Below are 27,994 nucleotides of genomic sequence, written 5' to 3'. Positions count from 1 at the left end.
GATAAAATATTTAAAATGGAGAAATTTACCATGTAATTGAAATATATAAACACCTACAGTTTTAGAAATAAAAAAGAACTCAACTAATATGTTTATCAGGCTACTAGACAACACAAAAGAATTTATTATTGAAGTAGAATACAGATCAAACAAATATGTCCATCCAGAATACAGCACAGAAATCAAAAGTGTAAAGAGAATATATCTTACTGAAATTAGTTACAGAAAAGCATGACTGCCATTAACACCTACATTCAACATTATACTTCAATTCTAGCCAAAATACTAAAAAAGAGAATAAAATAAGATATTTAAATACTAGGGGGAAAAACCCATCATATTTAAGATAACATAATTGAGCACATAGAAAATTCAAAGTAATCAAAAGGTAAACTCAGGTTTATCAATGAATTTAGAAAACTTGATGGACATGATATGAACATTAAGTACCTTCCATGCAATAGCAGCAAATACAAATGACAAAATATCACAATAATATTGGAAAACATTAAACACTTAGAAATAAATGTTATCAAATGTATATGGGTCTTCTGTCTTGAAAACTATATAACACAGAGATTACATAAGTAACAAATAAATGGAGACAAATAACATCTTTAATAATTAGAAAACTTAAAATTATAGATATAAAAGATTTTCTCATGCTGATCTATAGAATTAATGTAGTCAGTCCCACCCAAAATCCCAGCAAACATTTTCTACAGGAATTTGTAAGCTAATTTAAAAATGCATGGAATTCACAGGGTTCAGAATAGCCAAGAAAATCTTGAAGACACAGAAACGTACAATATCACATATATTTAAAAATTTATCGTGACAAATGTCCCCCAAAAATAACATAAAAGTTACCATCTTAATTATTTAAGTGTGCAGTTTAATAGTGTTATGTATACTCACATTGTTATGAAACAGATCTTTAGAACTTTTTCATCTTGCAAATCTGAAACTCTATACCCATTAAATAGCAACTCACCTTTCCCCCTTTCCCTAACTCCTGGTAACTACCATTCCATTTTTTGTTTTTCTAAATTTAACTACTTTAGATAACTCACATAAGTGGAATCATATATTATTGGTATTTCTGTGACTGGACTGGGTTATTTCTATTAGCACAATGTCCTAAAGGTTCAGCCACGTTTTAGCATGTAAATAAATTTCCTTCCTTATTAAAGGAGAATATTGTTCTTTTATATGTATACCCTGCATTTTGCTTATCCATCCATCCATCAAAGAATATTTGTGTTGTGTCTCCCTCTTGGCTATTGTGAATAGTGTTGGTATCAATATGAGTGCGCAAACACCTCTAAAAAGAAGGGTGCTTTCAGGTCATGTCCATGGCCTCAATAAAGGTGTAGAACATGACCCCTGTCCTATACCTACATTTAACTTTATACCTTTAAATATATACATTTATAAATAAATTTTCCATTTTATTGTTGAGGTAGAATACAGATCAATAAAAAATGTGGGGTGCAAACACCTTACTTTGAAATATTTTGGATATATATGCAGAAGTGGGATTGGTAGATTATATTATAGGTCTATTTTTAATTTTTGGGAAAACCTCCATATAGTTTTCCATAGTGGCTGCACCATTTTCCCATCAACAGTGCACAAGGTTTCCAATTTCTCTACATCCCCACTGACACTTGTTACTTTCCGTTTTTTGATAGTAGCCATCCTGATGGTGAGAGGTGATATCACATAGTTTTAAAAGTTATGGTGTAAGTGTGACCTCGGCTCAAAGAAAGACAAGTAGGTCAATGATTTCTTAATAAAGAGTTCTGGAAAACATTTATCAATATAGATATATTAGTTTTAGAACAAAGGTAATATTGTGATGCAGTAGACAAAGTGTTCTCTTGAATGTGTGTTCGATTAAGTACATATAAGGAAAAAAAATGAATCATGACCCCTGTCATATGCCAAACACGTAAGAGTCACCAATCCCAGATAGATTGCAGATTTAAACACAAAACTTTTAGAAAACCTAAAAGAATAAATATCTTCATGATGTTGGTTTGGCAAAAATTTCACAAATAGAATTTGTAAAGCAGTAGCTATAAAAAAATAATAATTTGTTTTAATTTTAAATTAGAAACTTATTTATCAAGAGAAATATTAAGATAACTAAGATACAAGACCTAACATGAAAATATTTGCATATATGTATAAATGTAATAAAAATAAACAAAAGAACAGAGTAGAGACTTGACAAATGACTGTAACTTCACCATTATTTGTTATTGGAGAAAATACAAATTATAACTACACTATAATATTATGAATATACACTCAAAAATAGATAAAATGGAAAAAAGATAAACAATAGCAACAATAGTGCAGATGTGGTGCAATTTGATCTCTTGTAGACAGCTGGTGGGATTTATACAGATATAACAACTTTGGGATTCTAAATTTACAGTGCCTATGACCCTGAAATTTGAGCCTAACTTTAGAAGCAATAAAAATGTATTTAAAAGACCAATTATATAAAATTTCATGTAAAAATATAGACAAGATTATTCATAGAAGAAATATGTAAGATAGGCAAAAAAGGAAACACTCAAATGCCAATAAATAAAATGATTAAATTAGCTGTTATATATTCATAAAATGTACAGTGGTTATTATTGATGCATAACTTCAACTCTTAAAAAAACGAACAAGCCTCAACAAAAAAAAATTAAAGGAAATAATCCAAGGACATTTATATAAAATTCAGAAAGAGGTAAAGTATATATGGGTTTATAAGTCAAGGTAGGGGCTATCTAGAGAGGAGGTTGTAACCTAGACAGGGAGGGGAAAAAGTGGACTTCTGAAGCACTAATATTCTATCTCTAAATCTTTTACATGGTTGTGTTCATTTTGTGAAAATCGATAAAGCAGTTCACTTCTGATCTATATGCTTTTCTATATCAGTGATACTTCAAAACAACTTTATAAAAACTAGAGAAAAAAAAAGAAAAATTAGAAAAATGATGGAACCCAGGATAGAAGCATGTACAAGGGCAGTCCCACAACACTGGAGGTATAGACAACATAATAGAAGGTGTTGCAGGAAGTCAGGCACTCCGAACGGAGGGACCGGCTGAAGCCGTGGCAGAAGAACACAAATTGTGAAGATTTCATGGTCATTTATTAGTTCCCCAAATTAATAATTTATAATTTCTTATGCCTGTCTTTACTGCAATCTCTGAACATGAATTGTGAAGATTTCATGGACATTTACCACTTCCCCAATCAATACTCTTGTGATTTCCTATGCCTGTCTTGTCTTTAATTTCTTAATCCCGTCATCTTCATAAGCTGAGGATGAATGTCGCCTCTGGACCCTGTGATGATTGCGTTAACTGCACAAATTGTTTAAACTATATGAAATCTGGGCACTTTGGAAAAAAAAAAAAAAAACAGGATAACAGCGAGGTTCGGGGAACAAGGGAGATAACCATTAGGTCTGGCTGCCTGAGAGCTGGGCAGAACAGAACCATATTTCTCTTCTTTCAAAAGCAAATAGGAGAAATATCGCTGAATTCTTTTTCTCAGCAAGGAACATCCCTGAGAAAGAGAATGCGTTCCCAAGGGGAGGTCTCCAAAATGGCAGCTTTGGGTATGTCTGTCTTTTATGGTTGTAGATAAGGGATGAAATGAGCCCCAGTCTCCCATAGTGCTCCCAGGCTTCTTAGGATGAGGAAATTCCCACCTAATACATTTTGGTGAGTCGAGTTGTTTGCTCTCAAACCCTGTCTCCTGATAAAATGTCATCATGACAATGTGTGCCTGGAAGTTCATTAGCAATTTTAATTTCACCCAGGTCCTGTGATCTCACCCTGACTCCATTCGCCTTGTGATATTTTACTACCTTGTGAAGCATGTGATCTCTGTGACCCACATCCTATTTGTACACTCCCTCCCTCCCCTTTTGATAATCGCTAATAAAAACTTACTGGTTTTGCAGCTTGTGAGGCATCATGGAACCTGCCGACATGTGATGTCTCTCCTGGATACCCAGCTTTAAAATTTCTCTCTTTTGTATGCTTTCCCTTTATTTCTCAGGCAGGTCAACACTTAGGGAAATAGAAAATAACCTACGTGAAGTAACTTTGAAATATTGGGGGCTTGTTTCCCCCAATGAGAAGGAAAACCCAGGCTATAGGGGGAAAATGCCCACTAGAATTCTTATAATTCATTAATGGTATATTTTATATTTAACTCAGATCTCCGTGATAAGGCCTCTTTTCACGTTAAAACATTAATTTTCTCCTACCATAAAGTAAGGTCTTTTTTATTGTTTACTTTGTTGGGTACATAGTAGGTGTATATATTTATGGAGTACATGAGATATTTTGATACAGGCATATAATGTGTAAAAATAACATCACAGTAAATAGAGTATCTATCACCTCAAACGTTTATCCTTTCTGTTACAAACAATCCAGTTATACTCTTGTAGTTATTTTTACATGTACAATAAATTACTGTTGACTGAAATCACTCTGTTGTACTTCAAATACTAGATCTTACTCATTCTTTCTAACCACATTTTTGTACCCATTATCCATCCTCATGTCCCCACAGCCAATGTCTTTTCCAGCCTCTGGTAACCATCCTTCTACTCTAAATCTGCATGAGTTCAATCGTTTTAAAATTTTAGGCCCTACATTTGAAGTTTGTCTTTTGATACCCAGCTTATTTCACTTCACATAACAACCTCCAGTTCTATCCATGTTGTTTCAAATGATAGGATCTTCTTATTTTTAATGACTGATTAGTGCTCCATTGTGTATATGTACCACATTTTCTTTATCCACTTGTCTGTTGATGGACATATTTTATTTTTTAAATGTTCTTCCATCAGATTCTGAATGGATGATTCTATGAAGAAAATTTGTCCTGAAAGCCCAAATTTTGCCAACTTATAAAGATATGTTTCAGCATTTTGAAAAGTCTGCATATAATTTTCAGTCTTTATTGCTATTAGGAAATTGTGGTCTTTAGAAATAAAAATTCTGGATACTTTGATAAGGAATCAAAACAGTGGGAGCATGACAAATAGAAATATAACAATATTTATTTAAACATTTTTATTTATATATCTGAGGTTTGTAGTTAAAACATAAAATACATTTCATAAAGAATATTACTTTGAAATATGTGTTACATTTAATTTATGTTAAGCTTCATATAATGATCATACTATCACTCAGGCTATATTTCACGTGACAGATTTAATACAATACAAATTTGGGAATTTAATTAATTAATGTATTTATTTAAGACAGAGTCTTGCTCTGTCACCAAGTCTGGAGTGCAGTGGCATGATCTCAGCTCACTGCAATCTCCACCTTCCTGGCTCAAGCGATTCTCACTTTGCAGCCTCCTGAGTAGCTGGGATTACAGGCATGTGCCACCACACCTGGCTAACATTTGTATTTTTAGTAGAGGTGGGGTTTCGCCATGTTGGCCAGGCTGGTTCTGAACTTCTGGCCTCTAGTGGTTTGTCCCACTTGGCCCCCCAAAGTGCTGATTACACCATGCCTGGCCCAAATTTAGGAATTTCATAATAGTTTATTTTTAAATAACATATTTACTAAGCTTTATAGAAATTATGATCACCTTTTATAAAAGCAAAGTTATTCTATTTCTTAATAAAAATAGATACTTTAATAGAAGAATCAGAAAAAAATATTTTACAACTCATTGAGAATAACCAACTTTTCCAGTGAGCCAATGGAAATTGTAGGGATTGAGGTGGGTCTAAATCATCAGCTCTTTGTAACTGGAGAGAAATCATACCATAGAAGAGGTAAACTAGGGAAAAAGCAGACATTTTAAACAACGGCCTAAGGCACAAAATCTATAAACTTGCATGCCAAGTCGCCTCCCATATGCAGATAATTCCAATTTCTGACACATAATAAAAGTATTTCTTGAATAATTAAATGAGTGAATGAGTGAATAAATGAAAAGTTCAAATCAGTCAAACTAAGATGTATAAATCACCACGTAAGAGTGACCGGCGCTTCCAAATATCAATTTGACCTTTCTCCTACTCATACTGTTTTCAAATACCCTGGGGGCCAGTGTTTTTAACAAATTAATATGACCCTGATTGGGCATTTTTAAGATTTTCATCTTTTTCCAAGGTAGTCTTTAGTCCTTTTTCTAATTATAACCAATTATGATTCCAGTGTATATATTTTCCTGATACATCATTTGATTATTTCTCTCATAAACCACAGTTTGTGTTTCTATTCTCTTATGCACGTATTTTATAATTTAAATTAAAGGTTTCAAGTGTACTTTATGATTTAAATTAAAGGTTTCAAGCATTTATGCTCACATGGGTCTTTAATTTCTGAGAGTCTGCTTCCACTTTCATATCAGTGAGCTGCAAAATATAAGGGAAATGTGAATCAGAATCTAAGCAGAAAACCCATATAAAAGTGAAGATGCAAGCAGGAAACAAGATGTCAATCAGATTATTGATTACTGCTCTGGTTGTTCCAGGTGATGTGCACCAAGTTGTGTAGAGCTAATAATTCAGTGAGAGAGATAAGGTTTAAATGAAGGAAAGAACTGCAAAATCATGCAATGTGTTTAAGAATATAGAAATCAATAAAATACGTAAGTGTTCTTGTTCTCAGTCTAGTGGAAAAGTCAGACACGTAAACCAATATATATAGTGCCATTTGCAAAATTCTATGATAAAATATAGACAAAAAGCTATTAGGACCCTGAAGAAAGAATGACTGACTATTTTTTAATTGGATCATTCATTTACACCTTACTTTAGTGTACTTTAATTGTCATAATTGGGAAAGGTCACTAAGGTCTTCCGTGGGTTTTCCCTCTCAAATGTAGACTTGTGACCTTATAGCAGGATATTCTTCTCCCTTCCTTAGTGAGGCAACTTCATTGGTCAGACCCATCTGGCATCTACCACCTTTTCTTTTGCTCTGCCCCAGGGGAGGGAGGAGGTATGACTTATTCTAATTGGCACTTTTAGAGAGGTTAAAGTGGGCATGCTGGTTTCAACTCCCTGCTTTGCTTCAGGAAGTGCTTATAGGGAGCAGCTGTCTGTTTCTCCATTTGCTGTACCTGAGGAGGAGGAAGTCTCACTGACTCTGGAACTGTGTGTGCACATCTGTTTAGCTTGGGATGTCAGTCGGCTAGCCCATTTTTCTCTAGAGTAACCATAGTCTACATCCTCCCATTTAGACTTCCTCAGGAATAAAGACCTTATTTTGTTTGATGGCTATCTTATAATTAAATTTTTAAAAATTTAAATAACAATCTCATAAGAAAAGAGCGGTGTCTTTATTGGATAATTTAACACTCAATAAAGCCACCTATAGGAATAATTGGACTTGCAAAAAAGCCACCTGGACAGTCACATGAACAGGAATGTCCTGCCTCACACCCTCTAACACAGAGAGCAGTGTCCCAGAGAGCCCTATTGTAGGACCAGAGACAGAAATATAGGAAGGGAGAATGGGACAGAAAAATAGGAAGGGAGAATGGCTCTCTGCTGCTTCCCAAGATGGTGGTCTTCTCTTGAGCTCAATTTACACAATTTACACAAATTATGTATCTGACATATTGGTCCAGGACAGGGTACCATACATTTTCTGTTAGACAGCATATTGGTGTTCTAGGGCTGCCATAACTAATAGCCACAAGCCAAGTGATTTAACAGGAATTTATTTATTCACAGTTTTTAAGGCCAGATATTTGAAATCAAGATGTTGGCAGTACTGGTTTCATGTGGAGGTTCGGTGGGAGAATCCATGCCATGCCTCTTTTCAAGCCTCTGGTGACTTCTGCAATCCTTGGTGGTTTTTATTTCATGATTGTCCTCCAGTCTCTGCCTCCATGTTCACATGGCCTCTTCCTCTGTTTCTCTGGGTCTCAAATCTCCTTCTTCCTTCTCCTACAAGGATACCAAAGAGTTAAAATCTAACTTGAAACCAGTGTGGCCTTGAGATCCTTAACTTAATTACATTTGCAGAGACCCTCTTTCCCAATAAGATCAAATTCACAGTTATAACAAGTTAGGAACTGAATATTTCTTTTGGTTGAAAGGGCACACAATTCAACCCACTATGAATAATTATACCTGTTATCAACTCATTGCCCTATGCATGTCTTCCTGAAATTTCTGTGTTTTCTGTATGTTTGTTTTTTCTTCCAGAATCTTTTGCAATAGATTGCTAACAGAGTAGGAAAGTTTTCTTATGTGATAGAGTTCAAATTAGGAAATTTGGATTTAATTTCATTTCACATTTGTATATATGATGACATACTTTAATAAAAATATCGCTGACCTTAGTATTGGCCATGTAACTGGGGACATTAATAATATTTTGCACATGAACTAAGTATGATTATGATAATTAAAGCATGTAACAGTACCTGATTCATAGTACACACATTTCATATTATGTGGATGCATTCATATGCAAATGTATGAATAAATGAGCAATAGAGTGAATGAATAAAATAATGAGTAACGGGGAGAAAACCAAAGACAGATCAACCAGTGACAGAGTTTATGTTAGTAATCCAGGATGAGGTGATGAGAGTGAGATAGGAGTGAAGGGAATGCAGTTAGACAGCTTCAATTTTCAAAATGTTTCAAACAGAAACTAAGCTCGTTTCATGAGTGTTGTGAGTGGCACAACATCAGACATAACCAGGTCCATGCACATTTGTGTTTTTTCACAAGGTCAGACTTTTAGTGATGCTATCTCAATCATAAAAGCCATGGGCTACATGGAGTTCCCAAGGGAGCAATTTTCCTTAGTACCACCATTTCAGTAGTCAGAGCTGTGGGCACATAGTCTCAAGCCACTCCACAAGTCAGTCAGTGTTGCAAACCATATGTAGTAGTATACTTAGTCAATGTGTAAATGTTATAGATTAAGCATTCCACATCAAACAAAGTAACATTTAAAGTCAAGAGAGAATAAAATAGGAAAAGTGATTAATGAAATAGTCCAGGAAGAGTAATGTGGACAAGGATAGTGCCATGGCTTGATCTGGGTGGGAGTCAGTGGCTTCCAAGAAGAGTTTTTGATTTGGACAGAACCTTTGACCAACAAATGCTGATCAGAAGTGACAGCCATATGGGAGTCTATCAAGTCAGCCATCATGAGCTGGTGAAGTATTGCTTTTTTTATGGCCACAGAGTCCTCTGGTGAGGGCTGATGTCCAGTTACGTTTTTCTGCAGTTGGGTACAGTCTCTACGGATTAGGCTAACTTCTGGTCCTTGTTGGTATGATGCCTTTTGAAATGTAAGATGGAGTCTTTTTTTCTAAAATGAAATCACTTATATCAAGGGTGCTCTATACAATAGGGAAAAGAATAGGAAATAGATCAACTATGCCTTCAAGGTAAATCTAGAACATGTAGATATTCTAAGGCTGTTAACTTGTTGCTTGGAAATAAAACTATTGAGGGACAGTGATAAGCACATTTTTTTTTTTTTTGACAGTGAGGTAACTGTGGGTGACCCTGGTAAATATTTCCTTTAAACCTTGAACATGCAGAGTTATAGCATGAGTAAGAATTTCAAACAAGCTGCGTGGGTTTGGCTTACCTTTCACTGTCTATGAGTTGTAGTGATGAGATTAGTATATACGGGCATTAGAGTTTACAGGGATTATTATGTCATGCTATGCTATAATCATTATGTTATATGTACTTGGGGTAGAATGGAGATGGTATCTCTCTCTTTATTCTCTGCTTTGGGCAACTAAAAGGCTGCAAGGACATAGAAAGCACTGGTGGCCTGAGGTGTTGTGACCCCAGACCAATAGGCACAGGCTTCAGGAGAATGAGCTCTTGGCTGTTTCAATTCAAGTTGTTTCTAGTCAGTAAAGCTGATAGAAGACAAAGCATACACACATACTAGAATTTTCACCAATGTACATGACCAGAGTTAGTGGGAGAAAAAATAGATCATCAGTCACAGAAGCACCTTGAATAGCAATCTTGAGTTAACTCTTTCATCCATGACTCATTTTTTTCCTTTATTCCTTGTGGCACAGACAACTTTAAAATTCCTGCCTATATCTGCCATCAATGTGCTAGCCTCTAGTCCATGGGTGGTGACTTCCTTCCAATTATAGTTTATTTCCAGTGCATGGCTTATTTCCTTATTGGACTATTCTTAGCATGTTATGTGGAAAATGCCAGTTTACTCCCAATGAAACTTGTGTCCAATTTGTTCTACACTGATTGTGCTCCTCTAAATTTTGTAGTACAAAAACTGAAAAAAAAAAATCTACAGCAACCACCACTACTTTGTGTTTTTCTTCCCCGTATTGTCTTGTTTATTTATATGTCTTTGTCTGGTTTAATGTCATCTAAATTGTATTTTTTATTAACTGTCTTTGAAAGTCCCCCTCTCACTACTGCCCATCAACACTTTCTTATTAAATAAGAAATGCTTGATGAGTTACTACATTTTACAGGAAAAATATAGCACACACAGTAACATTTGAATTTTAGATTAAAAATAGGCAACTTTTTCTTCTTACATTTTATTGATAATCGCTATGGCTTTGAAATGAAGGTGGCACTATGAGTATACAGATCTGTTTTGTCCTGCAATCTTTGGCCATATTTGCTTGTTTGTTTTAAATTTCAGTAATTGTCACTATGCGTTGAATGGGCAAGTGACGTGAGATGTGACTTTCCAACGTAATAGTGAATGGAAGTCCAATCTGATTAAGATTTTAACAGAGTTTCCAGTCACATAAACAAAACCCTATAGATTGCAAGGCTCCCATGTCGCTTCAGCTCCAGCTCCTTGACAATGCCTGCCACCCGCACAGCATTTTGGCTTTGCTTGCACAGCAGCATCCTTCGTTCTCTTTAGGACATGTTTGTAGCTCATCACATATTTCTTTTCTTTGCTGTGTTCACCCAACAGTAAATGAGACTCAATGCCATTCCAAATAACGGGGAAAGGGGAAGTTCCCCGTTTAGTGCTTATAAAATAGAGAGGCACTGAACAAATTCCAAAAATGTCAGTTCTTTAACAAAAGGTGCCAGGCAGGATATATCCAGGTTCTGAGACACCTGATACTTACATAATTTGAAGCCATTTTGAGTAAATGAACACAAAATTATGAATACAATTTAGAAGAGATAATGAATTTTCTCAAATGCCTGCTTTTTATTGGCATTAGAGAAACCTACCTCATTTATATTTCTTAGGGCCTCTCCATCAAGTATGTGGATACTTTATGACTCATTAACTTGTCTTCCTCTTCTTACTTCCTAGTTTTTTCTTAGTATGACTAATTGATTGATTGCTTGCTTAATTCATGAAATACTTTCTGACATTCTCTGTCAGAAAGAATGTGCTGGGCACTGTGTTCCATATATTTATAGAACATTTATTAAGTACGTACTACATGTCAAAGTCTGCTGTGTTTTGTAGGTGTCATTTTGTGAAACCCTCGCCATAACCCTGAAGGAGTTTATACTGTCATCTCCACTTTGCAGGAGAGAAAACTGAGGCAAGAAGTTGAAATATTCGGCCAAGATAGCATAGTAAATGGCACAGTTGGGATTACAGCCCGAGCAATCTTCATCCAGACTCTGAGTCATAATCCCAGGACACAGTCTCTGGCTGGCTGACACCCGTGCTAAGAAGAGGCAACTTCCCCTACTTCCAGGGAGCTGACAGTTTACTGAGCTCAGAGTTGTACACAGGACAACTAAATCAGTAGGTGCCATGGAAGAGAAAACCAGGGGACTCTGGGACGGGTAAGGGATAGGGTTTGTTACTCCCACCTGAATTAAGGGAGATTTCAGAATCGAAAGTAAAGCCTATCAATCCTCTTTGGTAGTTACACCGCGAAAAGACTCCCTCATCGCTTATTTCCGGCTCAGGTTGCGTTTCTGAGTCAGGGCATCCGGAGCCGCCCCGGGGACCGCGCCCTTCCTAAAATAACCGTGGGGCCTTGGGGCCGGGCCGGCTCCACCTCAGGGCACTTTCCTTGGGGCCGGGCTGGCTCCATCTCAGCGCACTTTCCTCAGCCAGCGGGTACTGCGGCCGCCAGCCAGGAGGGGCAGTGCCTCGCGCGGCCCAGGCCTGTGCTTAACAGTGAGAACAACAGCGAACACGTGGAATATCTACATTGAACAGAGATTTTCACCAGAAAATGCAGCAGGTGTATCCACTAGCAAAATGCTAAATTAAAAACTTATTAGAGTAGAAATATAGGTTTGATATGAACACCTGTTTCATAGAATCTCCTTGCCTGAGGCTGGCCGGACTAACCACCGGAGAACATAGTTTAAAAAACCTCTTGCAGATGGAGAGGGCAGTTCCTGGGTGCCAGTCACGCAGTTCGGTCCTCAGGGCTGCTAAGTGCTCATTTATATTTCTAGTTCATTTATATTTCTTAGGGTCTCTCCATCAAGTGTCAAGTAAGCTCAGCTCCGCGTCCCTAGGGCACGTTGGTCCCGTCCCCTAGGACCTGGCTTCTCTAACCCCACACCTCTCCCGAAGGGGCTGCAGGAGTGGCATGAGGAGCCAGCTGCCAGTCGTTTCTCTTACTCTCCCACTGCCAGAGTTTCCCTGGACTTAGACGGGCGTTGAGCTACACAGAAACCCACCCCTGTGGCCATTTCTGAGATCGGCTTGCTCCCGGTGTCGGCAGCGACCAGCATTCGGCTGGGGAGTGCTCTGGTCTCAGCGGTACAGAGCCCTGCACCTCCCCAGCTGGCTCTGGTCCTGTTTGCCATCCTCTAAAATGGGCAGGGAATCTCAATGCCTCAGTCGTGTTTTGTGGCTGGAGTGGAAGCACAAACAGGAGCAATAGCGTTGCGCCTGCCCCCCGTGGGAAACGTGCTGCGGTCGCTGCTGCTATTGCAATTACTGCTCATGTCAACACTGCCACCGCCCTAGCAATAAACACAAAAAGTGACTGGCACACAGCCAGTGCTCTGACGGCGGGTGCTTTTTGTTGTTGTTGTTGTTGTTATATAAAGATACTAACAGTAAGTTCCTTAAACTCAGAATTTTGAGAACAGTTTTAATAGTTTTAGCCCATACCCAATTTATGACAAAATTATATGAAATGGGGAAAATGTACAAGTAGGCTACAAATATTGTATTTCTTAGAAAATTATGTATTGCATTAACTCAAAATAATTACAGGACTTGAAAGTCTGAATATTTTGGAAAGGGAGATCCCCTAGGAAAACTGACGAAGTTTGAGAGTTAGGAGAATGACATATGATCAGAAAATAATTGCTGTAGCATCAGATCCCATGGGATATCATAGGTGATATTGTTTTTTGATCTTTATCATAATAAGCAATTAAGACCATTGAACATTCTCATTAGAGATTGAGATGACATCTTTGGTATATGTGTAGAAAGGAATTAAGGGTGAATAAAGCTAATATATGAGACTTTTGGAGGCCCTTACATTGTTCTAGGAGAGGAGAGAGATCACAATAGCTTTGACCAGGATACTGATAGATGGATGGAAAAAAAGAAAGAGGTTTGTTAGAAATAATATACCAGAACCTAATGATAGATTATAATTGAAAGATGAGGTACAGAGTGGTGTCAAAACTAGTTCCAGCTTTTTGAATTGCATAAAATGATGGATGGTGGTGACATTAATCAAGATAGAACACATTGGAAGATTTTTTTTTCTTTTCAGGGAAAAGGTCATAAGTTTGATCATGAATCTAGATCATGAAGAGTCATCTAGCTTGGCAATACATCTTGATAAGTCTGCTGTGTAAATGTTGTAGTTAAAGTCATGAGCATAGATGAGAAGTTTCAGGGAGAGAGAATATAAAGGAAAACTGTGAAAAACCAGTGGCAATTAGAATCCTTCCTACCTCAATTTATCAGACAAACCCATTCTACCAAAAGAAATAGATACAGTCTATTATTAAGAATGACTACAATAAAGTATTCATTATGAGAAATTAGAAAAATGACAAACAGAAGGCAAGTAATTCTTTTTTTTTGACTCCTCTTCCCTTGAGTTCCAAAATTCTTGCCGTTTTCAAACAGTCCAAATAGTCCTATCATGTGTAGAAGGTGTCACTTATGACTTCTGCGAGTTTCAAAACCACTCTGAGAACAGGTGCAGAGAGGCTTCAGAATTTCCACCCTCTTCATGACATGGAACTTCTGGGCTCAACACCTGGCGCTTACTGGAGCTGTTGGTATGGGGGAACCAAAAATTGGTACAGAGAAATGGAGCATATTCTCTATCTCATTCTTTCTCTTCTTTCCTGCTGTTGTAGCACACAGTTCTATTCTTCTCTTTGGAAGATTGCTAAAAATGTTGAGGTAAGCAATCAGAAAAGTGGAGGGGGTAAAAACTTGACTCCATCCTTTCTCTCTTGCTCCCTTCACATCTTCTCTTGCAGAAGGTTGCCAGATGACAGAACAGAAACTCCGGAGTCACCATGCACGGCCCACCAAGGTTGGAAATTGATGATACTCTAGAGATTAAACTTATTTTATGTGGGTATCAAGTAAGTACAGCTGATGCAGATGGCACACAGGAGTAGAAAGTCTAGAGTCTAATTGCCTGAATTTAATAAACAAGATAAAACTTTGTGACAGCATTCAGATGAGGTCATGAATCTACCACAAACCAACAAAGAAGCATCAGTGGATCTGAAAACAGCATGAAATATCTCAGGTGTCTAGAACCCTACATGAAACAGTGAACTCAAGAAATAAGTGGTGGATAAATGAAAGAATTAGTAAATGAACAATGGAAGATGCACCTCATTTCTGTTAATAGGAAAATTGGTTGGATTGGGGGAGGAAAAACATGAAAGATGAAAGACCAGTTTGAACTCTTTCTTTCATATTGTCTATATTTCCCCAGAAATCTAAATTCTATTCCTAGCCATTAGAAAAACAGAACAATCTGTCATTGATATACAGACATAAAAAGCTTAATAATGACATGGTTTTCAAACATCATAAAACCCTGACAAGTATTGAGGATTAATGTCAGAGGGTAATGTCTTCCCAGCCATATACTTTGTATATTCCAGTTAGAATTCCTTATTTTTAAAAAACCATCCTCACTTTCTTACACCAGGCTTAGGAGACAGGTCTTCCACCTCCCCAGTTCTTGTCACTGGCCCCACACAAAAGAGATCTAAGAACCTTTAAACTTTAGATCCTAATAATAAAGATATAAAACTAAAACATTAACCATAGTTCTAGTAAAAAAAATGCTTTTTTTTGGTTGTTTTAAACATTTCATTGATTTTGAGGAATATATAGCACCAGATTCTGGTTGAATATTTAAATATTCAAAGGCTTTATAATGGTGTGACATTTAACAAGTGAATATAATAGCATTTAGTTTAAAACTACTGCTCTCCAGAAAAACAAGGGAAATGTCCTTGAAACAACTTACTGAAGACTCAATGATAAAAGAAGATTGTGTCATATTATCCTTTTAATGTTTAGTTATAGCCACTTATCTAGACAATGTATTGTCATTTTACTAAAAAGAATGTTTTCATTTCTAGTGCTTGAACATTTTGAGAGAAAACTTTGTTGACATTCCTAAGCAAATATATTGAGGTTAAGAGAAAAGTAGAAAAAAAATGTTATCTTAGAATTGGGAGAGATTGGAGCCGGGAATTGGAAATACTGCTTTGCTTTGCCTTCTGCTAGTTTTCCAGAACTTCGCCCCCATTCCTGTTCACTAACAGAAAGCAGGGAACTTGAACAAGGAACCATGACCTAAAACATGGGGTGCTTCCTTTTCTTCATAAGAAATTTGGAAAAGGGTATTAGAAAAGGCTGGAGTAGGAACAGGCAGCTCTGCAGGGCTGTCATTTTTAAATGAAAGGATAAAATGCTAATATTCTTTATTTGGAAACTGAATATATATATACACACACATATATACACACATATACACACATATATACACACATATATACACATATACGTACAAATATGTACATATGTATGTATATGTGTATATATGTATGTATGTATATATGTATATGTACATATATGTATATATGTGTGTGTGTGTATATATATACACACATTTGATTTTCTCCTGACATAATTGCATTAGATGAAAATTTCTGCTAGGTAATTATGATGTGAATTTAGGACTTATTTTTCATTCTTTATGCCTCAGAGTACCGTGTTTAACACATAGAATATATGTAATTAGAGTCTCTCACTGTATCGGAAAACTTTTAATGCTTGTTGCTCCATTAAATTCACAGACATTGTAATAAACAGACATTGTAAGCCATGATTTGTATATATAGAAACTAAAGTGCAGAGATGTACCAGATATACCCAAGGCTACACACCCATTAAAAAGAAACACATCCCTGCCAAAGCCTAGCCAAGATTGTGAATATGTATGAAGGTTAAAGTCCATCGCAGTCCTGATCCTGTAGGTCATTCTTACTGGCTCACATAATGAGTCCAACTAGTGGAATTTGCTTATGCCTCTGAATAGGATGGTAAAATGGAACGTAGGATTGGCTTAGTCCCCCCAGGCAAGAAGAGCTGCAGGTACTCTCACATCCCCAAATATGACTGATGCAATACGTGCAAAGACAATGGTCAAAAAAGAGTTTTGAAACCCATAATCTCATGCCCTCTGCAGGGATCAAAATCTTGAAACTGAAGTTATCAGAAGGGAGATTTCTTTGGTAAAATTTGCCAGTGGGCTGTGAGACCCATGTTTCTATCACCTCAACTTTCTGAGAAGGATTCCAAGGACACTGTTTGAAGAAAAGTAAACATATTTGCTGTGTTTCAAAGTAGACAGGTGTCAGACTTACGCCTGAAAAATATCCACAGACAAAAGGCTGATTGAAGGGGCCACTGCATTCTTATCTGAGAGTCACCAGAAAAATCATATCCAAATTTCACCGAGGGAGGAAGGAAGACCTAGCCCTAAGATTGGGTCTGATTAGGCAGTGTAGAGAAAGAGTAAGATTAATCCGTGATTGTGTTTGTCAAGCTATTGGTGCACTGCCTTTACTTTCCTTTATTCTCCCTGACCTTATCTTATACTTCATTGAATAAAGATATTAAATTAAGGATTATATCCTTTAAATTAAAGGATAATCAGAGTGCTATATCTTATTAGTGATGTAGATTCAGAGATTGCAAATACCCTACATTTGTGCTAGTCTAGTAGGATAACATGTCACATGTACATACTCACTGTTGCTCATTGTTCCTTTATCTTTCTTCTAGTGCTTTCCATTTCTTTGGTTTCTGAGCTGATGGGTAAAAATAAATCTGGACCCCCTTTCATTACACAACATGCGCTCTCTCTAGACTTTAGAAAGACAAAAAGGGAACCATCCTGAGGCAGGTAGTTTACATCTACTTAACCTTGACAAATAGCATTTCTGCAGGTTCTGCTCTGCCTGGTTCATCTGAGTCTCTAGAGGTAGTAATCATAGTACTGTGATTAACACGTAGAATACATGTAATTAGAGTCTCTCACTGTAGAGGAATATTGCTAATGCTTCTTAATCTGGGGTTGGGACCAAAGCTTAGATATAATGATATTTGTGTTTATCTCCCTCTCCCTTCCATTTTGAAGGGACAGAAGTAGGATAGGATTAAATATTGGGGATTTGGGCTTAATATCTATCTGTGTTTCAGAGAATGTATTGATAATATATTCCATTTATTATCTAATTATATTTTAAACCTTTCTACCGTGACTTACATATGCAAAGTTGGAAGAATTTGGTTTTGGTATTAGTTCATGATAATAATTCTGAAAGCCTATTATTTGGACAACACTGTCATTTGGTACATATTATACAATCTCATGTTGTAAACGGAGTAAAATTCATGATGGAAAATACAATTGAGATTGTTTTTTTACCTTAATATCAGTGTTCTCTTTGGGCAGACATTTTAAAAATAATTTAATACATTGATCCATTTCACAATTTTAGGACATAAGGTCAGTGAGCTTTAAAGAAGCATGTGTGAAGATGGGCTAGTCCATCTAACTGATACTTAATGGATAGAAGAAGCAACATCAATGATTGGGGAAGCAGTTTCATAAAGGCCTGGACACTTACGTCTAGCATCTTTAAGGAAAAGCAAAGAGGCTAATTTGGCTGTAAAGCAATGGAGAGGGAAGTGGGAGATATGACAAAGAGGTAGCAAGGAAGAGATTGTGCCAATCTTTGTAAACCTCTGCAAGATGTGAAAAGGAGATTCAATGCCAGGTGTTAACTGACTCCAACTCATATTTTAGCGGGATCATATCCACGATGCTGAGAATAAATGGGAAGGAACATGAGAAAAACAGGGATACCAAAGCATTGTAGTCATTTAGGCAAGAAATTGCGGTGACTTGGACCAGGGTGTAAACACTGGAGGAGAAAATAGGTGGAAATATGAATATATTTTGAAAGTACAGCCAACACTATTTCCTGAGCAGATGGAGTCAAGTGCAAGTGAGAAAAAGAAGAGTCAATAATGACTCCATGATTTTTGCCATGATGAATGGAAGGATGAAGTAGACATCAGCTGTAATGGGAGTGGCTACAAGTAAAGTATGTTTAGGATTAAATTCCAGGATTTAATCTAAAGATTAAATCTTTAGAATCTTTAGAAATACTCATTTTGAGATGTCTATTTGATACCCAATGGAAATTGAGTAATTAGGTAGATATGTGAATCTGGGATCAGGAAAAATCACATATGCTCTAGAGATAGAGAGTTATCCACATAGATAGTATTAATTAATTATTTCGACTTTAATTAAAATTTCTGAAAGTTGTTTAATTGTACATGTATATCATAAGCAGTTTCCAAACTGAAAAGTCATATTTATAATAACGGTCAGAATATCATCAGAATCCAGAATATCATCAGAACCTACACATCATGTGCCTCTCAGTCCCACGACCCTCCACAAAATAAACACTGGCCCAGCTTTTAACAGCACATATGAATTTCCTTTGTTTTGTACTTACCATACAAAATTCATTCTTTTGTGTCTGGCTGCTCTTGTTCATCATCATATTTGTTGTAGATAAGCATGTTGTTGTAGCTGTAACTCATTCATTCTCAATAGTAGTCTATTGTAATATTATAACACAATTGGTATTTCCATTTTATTTTTGTTGGGTACTTGGGTGTTTTACAACTGTCTTGTTAGGTTGCATGTTTCTAGAAAGTCACCCATTTTTCTAGATTATCTAGTTCATTGCTGTATAGTTATTTACAGTTTGTCTCTTATAATCCTATTTATATCTGCAGCATCAGTGACTATGTCTTCTTTTTCATTTCTGGTTTTTGTTGTGTATACATTCTCTGTTTTTTCTCTAGTTCATCTACTAGTTGCTTGTCAAATTTGTTGATCTTTTTAAAAAACACTTAATTTTTCTGTTGTTTTTCTATTCCTTATTATTCTGCCCTAATCTTTATCTTCTTCTCGTTGCTGACTTTTGGGTTAATTTATTCTTTTTCTAGTTTCTTGAAATTTAAAAGTGTTTTTTTTTGAGATCGTTCTTCATTTTTAAAGTAGGTGTTGCCGGGCATGGTGGCTCACGCCTGTAATCCCAGCACTTTGGGAGGCTGAGGCTGGTGGATCACAAGGTCAGGAGATCAAGGCCATCCTGGCTAACATGGTGAAACCCTGTCTCTACTAAAAATACAAAAAATTAGCCGGGTGTGGTGGTGGGCACCTGTAGTCAGAGCTACTGGGGAGGCTGAGGCAGGAGAATGGCGTGAACCTGGGAGGTGGAGCTTGCAGTGAGCCAAGATTGTGCCACTGCATTCCAGCCTGGGTGGCAGAGCGAAACTCCATCTCAGAAAAAAATTAAAAAATAAAAAATAAAGTAGGTGTTTACCTCTATAAATTCCCCTCTTATAAGTTTTTTTGGTGCATTGGTTTTGGTATGTTGTGTTTTAATTTTCATTTGTCTCAGGATATTTTCTAAGTTTCCTTGTGATTTATTATTTTACCCATTGTTCTTGTTTAAGAATATCTTGTTCAATTTCTGTATATTTATGAATTTTACCGTTTTCCTTTTTCTTTTGATTCCTTTGCTACTGACTCCTTTGTGGTCTATGAAGACTCTTGGTATAATTTTGATCTTCTTAAATTTGTTAAGACATTTTTGTGGCCTCACATATGACATATCCTGGAGAATGTTGAATGTGTACTTGAGAGGAATGTGCCATTTTGGTGTTATTAAGTGGAGTATTCTGTATATGTCTGTTAGTTGCAATTGGTCTATGGTGTTGTTCAAGTCCTCTGTTTCCTCATTGATTGTCATAGTTTTTCTATTCATTATTTATTTATTTTTTCAAAGAAACATGAGAAACTTTATTACTACCTATGTAGCCTTTTGATCCCAGTAATAGACCCACACCCTGCCAAGTGGTATTGGGATCTCTTACTGTTATTGTTTTATTGTCTATTCCTTTCTTTTTTTTTTTTTTTTTTTTTTTTTGAGACGGAGTCTTGCTCTGTCACCCAGGCTGGAGTGCAGTGGCCGGATCTCAGCTCACTGCAAGCTCCTCCTCTCGGGTTCACACCATTCTCCTGCCTCAGCCTCCCGAGTAGCTGGGACTACAGGCACCCGCCACTTCGCCCGGCTAGTTTTTTGTATTTTTTTAGTAGAGACGGGGTTTCACCGTATTAGCCAGGATGGTCTCGATCTCCTGACCTCATGATCCGCCCGTCTCGGCCTCCCAAAGTGCTGGGATTACAGGCTTGAGCCACCGCGCCCGGCCTATTCCTTTCTTAAATTCTGTCCATGTTTGCTTCATATATTTGGATGCTCTGATGTTAGGTGCATATATATTTATCATTGTGATATCTTCTTGATAAAGTGATCCTTTTGGCATTATATAATGTTGTTCGTTGTCTCTTGGAATTATTTTTGACTTACTTGCATTTTTGTCTGATATAAGCATGGCCACCTCTATTTTGTTTCCCATTTGCATAGAATATCTTATTCTGTCCTTTCACTTTTAGCCTATAGCCTCTGAGTGTCCTTATATAAAATGTGCTTCTTCTAGATCATTTCTAGTTGGATCTTAGTTGTCGTTGTTCTTTTTTCACTTACCCACTCTATGTCTTCTGATTGGGTAGTTTAATCCATTTATGCTTCATACTGATTACTGATAGGGAAAGGCTTACTGTTGCCATTTTGTTGATTTTTTTGTGTATGTCTTGTAGTTATTTTGTTCTTCTTTTGCTGCCTTCCTTTGTATTTTGTTGATTTTTTTGTAGTGATTTGCTTTGATTTATTTTCTCAGCTTCTTTTGTGTGTCTTCTGTAGGTATTTTCTTTGGAGTTACCATGAGGGTTACATAGAAGATCTTAGAGTTACAAAAATCTATTTTAAATTGATAACAACTGAACATCAATTGCATACAAAAACTCTACTCCATTTGTATCTTCCCCTCCATTTTCTATTGGTGTTATAAATTCTACCTTTTTCTATTTTGTATCCATTAACTAGTTTTATATAGTGATTTTTATGCTTTTGTCTTTTAAATTTTACACTAGAATAATGTGATGTATATGCCACCATTAGAGCATTACATATGCCTATATTTGTCTATGTATTTCCATTTCCAATGTATTTCCATTTCCAGAGAGCTTTATTCTTTTATGTTTTTGTATTGCAGTCTATTAATAAATATAAAAATACAAATTTAATAAAAATAAAAAATGTTCTTTTATTTCCACTTGAAGGGCTTTTTTTTTTTTTTTTTTTTTTTTTTTTTAGCATTTCTTATGAGGTCAGATCTAGTAGTGATGAAGTCCTCAGCTTTTAAAGCTTTTTTCTGAGAAAGTAATTATTTTGCATTCATTTTTGAGGACAGCTTTGATGGATATACTGCTATTGGTTGGCAGGTAGTTTCTTTCAGTATTTTAAATATATGCTCCCATATCCTTATGGCATAAAATGTTTCTACTGAGAAATCTTCTGATAATCTTAGGAAAGCTCCCTTGTATGTAGTGTATTGCTTTTCTCTCGCTGTTTCAAAATCCTCTCTATCTTTAATTTTGACAGTTTGTTTTAATGTGTTTCAGTGTGGACCTGTTTTAGTCCATCCTTGTTGGAGCATTTGAATTCCTTAAAATTGAATTTTCATTTCCTTCCTCATATTTGTGAGGATTTTGGCCAATAGTTCTTCAAATAAACTCTCTGTTCTATTCTCTCTCTCTCTCTCTTTTCCTTCTTGTATTTCTATAATTCATGACTTGGTATGCTTGATGGTATCCCATAAGTCCTTTAGGCCTTCTTTGCTTCCCTCATTCCTTTTACTTTTTTCTTCCCTGACTTGATAATCTCGAATGACTTGTTTTCAAGTTCACTGATTCTTTCTTCTCCATAATCAAGTCTGCTGTTAAACCACTCTACTGAATTTTTCAGTGCAGTTATTGTGTTCACCATGTCTAGAATTCTTTGCTTTTTTAATACCTTCTATAATACCTCTTTGTTGGTGTTTTCATTTTGTTGACTACTTTTTTGTTTCCTGAGCTCAACAAATTTTGAATTCTTTTTTGAGTAATTTATATACCTCCTTTACGTTAGGATCAGTTTCCGAAGATTTATCTTAATCCATTGTTTAACTCGTATTGCCCCATTTCTTCGTATTCCTTCTTAGTTTTTTTCTGCGATTTGACTATTTCATTATGGATGCTTGTGTCTTTGAAATTGTCTGGGATACTACAACTCTTAATTGATTTCTAGAGTTCTCATTAAGACTTCGTGGACCAGACATGGTAGTTAAATCAATGTCTGTCTGAGAATGAGGTTTTGCGTTTCCTGTTCTGCAATTTGCTAAGATCATTTTCTTGTAAATATTTTCTAACAGATTAAGAAGGCTTCAATTTATTTCTAGTTTTCTAAATTTCATTTCTAGTTCCTTAATTTTATCAAATGCTTTATTTTGTGTATGTGAGTATAATGGTATTTTGCCTTTATCTTTTTAATATGATGAACTACATTGACTTTTTAATATTAAACCAACTGTAGAATAAATACAACTTAATCATGAGGTATTTATAGTTGTATATATTGCCAAACTAAATTTGCTAAAATTTTATTTTTTAATTTCACATCTATATTAATGGGAGGTATTTTCTGATCTTTCTCATAATTTCCTTATCCAGATTTGATATCAATTTATACTAATATTATAAAGCCTATTGGGTTTTCTCTGTTTTTACTCTTTTTATAAATTAAGCATATTATTTTTATAATTTAAAAATATTGGCCAGGTGCAGTGGCTCATGCCTGTGATCCCAGCACTTTGGAAGGCTGAGGCAGGTGTAACACTTGAGGTCAGGAGTTCAAGAACAGCCTGGTCAACATGGTGAAACCCCATCTCTGGTAAAAATACAAAAAAAAAAAAAATAGCTGGGCATGGTGGCTTGTGCCTGTGATCCCAGCTACTGGGGAGGCTGAGGCAGGAGAGTCGCTTGAACCCAGAAAGCAGAGGTTGCAAGCAGCAAAGATCATGCCACTGCACTCTAGCCTGGGTGACAGAGTGAGCCTCTGTCTCAAAATAAATAAATAAATAAATAAATAAATAAATAAATAAATAAATAAGAAAATAGAATAAAATGAAATAATAAAAATATTGACTTTTATTATAGATACAGGGGGTACACATGCAGGTTTGTTGCATGGGTATATTGTGTAGCTGAGGTTTGGAGAATGCATCCTATAATTTAGGTAGTGAGCATAGTACCCAATAGATAGTTTTTCAGTCCTTACTCCCCAGTTAGTCCTCACTGTCTATTGTTCTCATCTTTAAAGATGCCCATGAGTACCCAATGTTTAGCTCCCACTTCTGGGAACATGCAGTATTCAGTTTTCTGTTCGTGTGTCAATTACTTACGATTATGGTCTCTAGCTGGATCCATGTTGCTGCAAAGGAAATAATTTTTTTCCTTTTATGTCTGTGTAGCATTCTATAGTGCATATGTACCACGTTTTCTTTATTTAATTCACCATTGATGGGCACCTGGGTTGATTCCTTGTCTTTGCTATTATGAATAGCTGAGATGAACATACAAGTGCATATGTCTTTTGGGTAGAATTATTAATATTTATTTTCTTTCGGATATAAACCAAGTAATGGGATACTGGGTTTAATGGCACCTATGTTTTAAGTTCTTTGTGAAATCTCCAAACTGTTTTCAAAAATGACTGAACTAATTTACATTTCCACAAACAATGTATAAACATTCCTTTTTCTCTGCCAGCATTTGTTAGTATTTGGTTTTTAAAAAATAGTTATTCTGAGTGGAGTGAGATACCTCATTGTGATTTTGATTTGCATTTCTCTGATTAGTGATGATGAGCATTTTTTCATATGTTTATTGATTGCTTGTATGTCTTCTTTTGATAGGTGTCTTTTCATGTCTTTTGACCATTTTTTAAAGGGGTTACTTGCTTTTTTGTTTGTTGAATTGTTTTTGTTCCTCATAGGTTCTGGATACTAAATCTTTGTCAAATGCATAGTTTGTAAATATTTTCTCCCATTCTGTGGTTGTCTGTTTACTGTGTTGATAGTTTCTTTGGTTGTACACAAGCACTTTAGTTTAATTTGGTCCTACTTTTCAAATTTCGTTTTTGTTGAAATTGTTTTTAGGGACTTAGTTGAAAATTCCATATACCCATGTAACAAACCTGCATGTGTACCCCCTGTATCTAAAATAAAAGCCAAGAATAATTTTGAGAAGGGTATTTCCTAGGTTTTCTTCCAGGATTTTCACAGTTTGAGGTGTTACATTTAAATCTGTAAAGGATGTTGAGTTAGTTTATGTATATAGTGAAAGCTAGGGGTCCAATTTCATTTTTCTTCATATGGCTAGCTAGTTATTTTGGCATCATTTATTTAATAGGGAGTCATTTCCCTATTGCTTGTTTTTATTGGCTTTATCAAAGATAAGATGGTTCTAAGTGTACAGCTTTATTGCTGGGTTTCCAATTCTGTTACACTGGTCTATGTGTCAATATGTGTACCAATACTATGCTGTTCTGGCTATGGTGGCCTTTTAGTATAGTTTTGGGTAGTGTGGTGCCCTCAGCTTGCAATTTTTGCTTAGAATTGTTTTGGTTATTCAGGATCTTTTCTGGTCTGATAAGAATTTCATAATAGTTTTTTTTTTCTAATTCTGTGACATATGACATTGATAGTTCAATAGGAATAGCACTGAATCTATAAATTGCTTTGAGCAGTACGGCCATTTTAATGATATTAATTCTTCCAGTCCATGAGTATGGAATGTTTTTTCGATTTATTTGTGTTGTATCTGATTTCTTTCAGCAGTATTTTGTAGTCCCTGTGAAATATTTCACTTTTTTGGTAGACTCTATTTTTAAGCATTTCAATATTTTATGGCTATTGCAAATGGGATTGCATTCTTGATTTGGCTCTCATCTTGAACATTATTGGTATATTATTGGTGTATAGAAATACTACTGATTTTGTACATTAATTTTGGATCCTGAAACTTTAATACAATTCTTTTTCAGTTCTTGGAATCTTTTGGCAGAGCCTTTAAGGTTTTCCAGGTATAAAATCATATCATTAATGAAGAGATATAGTTTGGCTTCTTTTTGTATTTGAATGGCTTTTAATCCTTTCTCTTGTCTGATTCTCTTGTTCTGGCTAGAACTCCCAGTACTATATTGAATAAGAATGGTAAGAGAGGGAATCCTTGTCTTGTTCCAGTTCTCAGGGAGAAATGGTTCCAGCTTTTGCCCATTTACTATGATATTGCTGTGAATTTGTCATAGATGACTCTTATTATTTTGAGGTATGTTCCTTTGATGCCTTGTCTGTTGAGGGTTTTTTATCATGATGCTATGTTGGATTTTACTGAAAGCTTTTTCTGTGTCTATTGAGATGATAATATGATTTTTGCTTTTAAATCTGTTTAAGTGCCAAATAATCTATATTGATTTGCATATGTTGAACCAGCATTGCATTCTAGGAATAAAGTCTTCTTGATTGTGGTGTATTACCTTTTTGATGTGCTGCTGGCTTCAGTTTGTTGAGGATTATTGTGTCTAGGTTTATGAGGAATATTGGCCAGATGTTTAATTTTCTCATTGTGTCTCTGATAGATTTTGGTGTCAGGCTGATGCTGGGTTCACAGAATGAGTAGGAAGTTACCCCTTCAACTTGATTTTTGGAATAGTTTCAGTAGGATTGGTACGAGTTCTTCTTTGTACATCTGATAGAATTTGGTTGTGAATCCGTCTGGTTCAGGGCTGTTTTTAGTTGGTGGGTTTTAAAAATTATTAATTCGGTTTTGGAACTTGTTAGTTGTCTATTCAGGGGGTTTGTATTCTTCCTGGCTCAATCTTGGGAGGTTGTGTGTTTACAGGCATTTATCCATTTAGCTTTTCCAATTAAAGTTTCTAATTTGAGTGTATACATTTGTTCATAATTGTTTCTGAAAACCTTTTCTGTTTCTGTGGGATGGCTTGTAATGTCACTTTTGCCATTTCAGATTGAACTTAATTGGATCTTCTGATTTTTTCTTTGTTAGTCTAGCTAGCAGTCTATCAATCTTATTGATTCTTTTGAAAAAAGGGTTCATTGATCTTTGCGGGAATTTTTGCACCTCAATTTTGTTCAGTTCTTTTCTAGTTTTAGTTATTTCTTTTCTTCTGCTAGCTTGTTTTCCCCCTAGTGTTAAGTTGAGAATTTCTTTGTTAGTTTTCAACCTTGATAATCTGTCTAACGTTGTCAGTGAAATGTTGAAATCTTTTACTATTATTGTGTGATTATCTAAATTTTTTCATAGGTCAAGGAGAACTTGCTTTATGAATCTAGGTGCTCCAATGTTGAGTGCATATATATTTATGATAGTTAAGTCTTCTTGCTGAATTACACCCTTTATCATTATGTAATGCCTTTCTTTGTCCTTCTTAATAATTCTTGGTTTAAAGTCTGTTTTATCTAATATAAAAATGGTGACTCCTCCTCTTTTTTTGTTTCTGTTTTCATGGTTCATGTTTTTCCACCCATTTGCTTTGAGCCTGTGAGTGCTATTACTTGTGAGATAGGTCTCTTGAAGACAGTAGATGGTTGGTTATTATCTTTTGATCTAGATTGCCACTTTATATATTTTAAGTGGGGCATTTTGTCCACTTAATTTCAGGGTTAGTATAGATATGTGAGATTTTGATCCTATCATTGTGTTGTCAGCTGGTTGTTATGTATACTTAATTGTGCAGTTGCTTTATAGTGTCTGTGGGCTATGTGGCTTAGTGGGTTTTCTGCTATTCTTTTGATTTCATGTTTAACACTCCCTTAAGAACCTCTTGTAAGGCTGGTCAAGTTTTAATGAATCTCTCAGTGTTTGCTTGTCTGAGAAAGTTTTTTCTTTCACTCATGAAGCTTGTTTTGGCAGGATACAAAATTTTTGGTTAAAATTTATTTTCTTTAATGGTGCTGAAAATAGGCCTCCAATCTATTCTGGCTTGTAAAGGTTTTACTGAGAGGTTGGCTTTTAGCCTGAGGCATTTCTCTTTGTATATAACCTGACCCTCCTCTTAGCCACCTTTAATATGTATATATATATATATATATATATATATTTTTTTTTTTTTTTTTTTTTTAATTGATCTTGATGAATCTGATTACTACATGCCTTGGGTATGGTCATCTAGTAGAGTATCTAGCTGATGTTCTCTGTGTTACTTGAATTTGCATTTCAACCTTTCTAGCAAGATTGGAAAAATTGTTCATGGACTGTATCCTCAAATATATTGTCAAATTTCCTTACTTATTCTCCTGTCTCAGGAATGAAAGTGAATCATAAGTTTGGTCTCTATACATATTCCCATATTTCTTGGAAGTTTTACTCATTATTAACGTTTTAAAAAAATTTTGCTTGTCTGAGTTGATTTGAAAAAGTGGTGTTCGAGCTCTGAGATTCTTTCCTC

At 35.7% G+C, this 27,994-nt stretch overlaps 1 long non-coding RNA gene across 1 annotated transcript in view; it reads right to left on the bottom strand.

Annotated features, from left to right (window-relative positions):
* Positions 1 to 7,712: 7,712 nt before the first annotated feature.
* LOC139362550 (uncharacterized) overlaps positions 7,713 to 27,994 on the bottom strand; it is a 62,308-nt gene continuing 42,026 nt past the window's right edge. Inside the window, exon 2 of the long non-coding RNA XR_011621695.1 lies at positions 7,713 to 7,954. This is a non-coding gene — a long non-coding RNA (uncharacterized lncRNA). The remainder of the gene's footprint in view (positions 7,955 to 27,994) is intronic.

This window comes from Macaca nemestrina, chromosome 4 (assembly GCF_043159975.1).
Source record: "Macaca nemestrina isolate mMacNem1 chromosome 4, mMacNem.hap1, whole genome shotgun sequence".
Lineage (NCBI taxonomy): Eukaryota > Metazoa > Chordata > Mammalia > Primates > Cercopithecidae > Macaca > Macaca nemestrina.
Note: the sequence above shows the minus strand (reverse complement) of the source record. Positions and strands in the feature narration are given on the sequence as shown.